Source organism: Saccoglossus kowalevskii, chromosome 15, assembly GCF_978046115.1.
Source record: "Saccoglossus kowalevskii chromosome 15, keSacKowa6.1, whole genome shotgun sequence".
Lineage (NCBI taxonomy): Eukaryota > Metazoa > Hemichordata > Enteropneusta > Harrimaniidae > Saccoglossus > Saccoglossus kowalevskii.
This window is the reverse complement of record NC_140655.1, coordinates 27,477,623-27,478,225: the sequence shown is the minus strand read 5'-3', so window position 1 is coordinate 27,478,225 and position 603 is coordinate 27,477,623. Positions and strand designations below refer to the sequence as shown.

General features: G+C 39.3%; 1 non-coding gene across 1 annotated transcript; it reads right to left on the bottom strand.

Annotated features, from left to right (window-relative positions):
- Nucleotides 1-312: 312 nt before the first annotated feature.
- TRNAN-GUU (transfer RNA asparagine (anticodon GUU)) lies at nt 313-386 on the bottom strand. The gene has a single exon. It is a non-coding gene; the product is annotated as a tRNA-Asn (tRNA).
- Nucleotides 387-603: the final 217 nt, after the last annotated feature.

The following is a 603-nucleotide window of genomic DNA, read 5'->3' as shown; positions in this document are numbered from 1 at the left end:
CCTGCGCACGCGCGGGAATTGAGTTTCAAGCGACGATAACAACACACGCTAAAAACTCAAAGGCTCATGGGTAGACGCTTCTTTGTAAACAATTACACGCTATGGCCATCTGACGCATGCGCAGGTGACGATTCCCCCGCTTTAAATAGTGAAATAGACAATTTGACAAACGAAATTGAATCTATGAAGTAGAAACAGGTCGAACTACAACAAGCATAGAATTTTAAGTCCCTGTGAAATAATACAAAAGTAGCTAATTTAAACATGCAGAGAATATCTATTTGAAAATAGAGGGCGACAAAATGAGATAGTCGTCCCTGGGTGGGCTCGAACCACCAACCTTTCGGTTAACAGCCGAACGCGCTAACCGATTGCGCCACAGAGACAACACAACGACATTCAAAAATGCAACGGTTTAGAACAACTACACTAATCTTGAAATGGTTGTGAAGATTATATTTTATGACCAACATTGTTACGCTGATTATCGCCAAAAGTTATTTGTTACAATGAAGCTTTATTGGTGTTAAGAACTCATTTGACACAGTATATGTCTACAGGAAAATCTACAGAAATCCAAAGAAGAACTAGTTTTTAACTGTT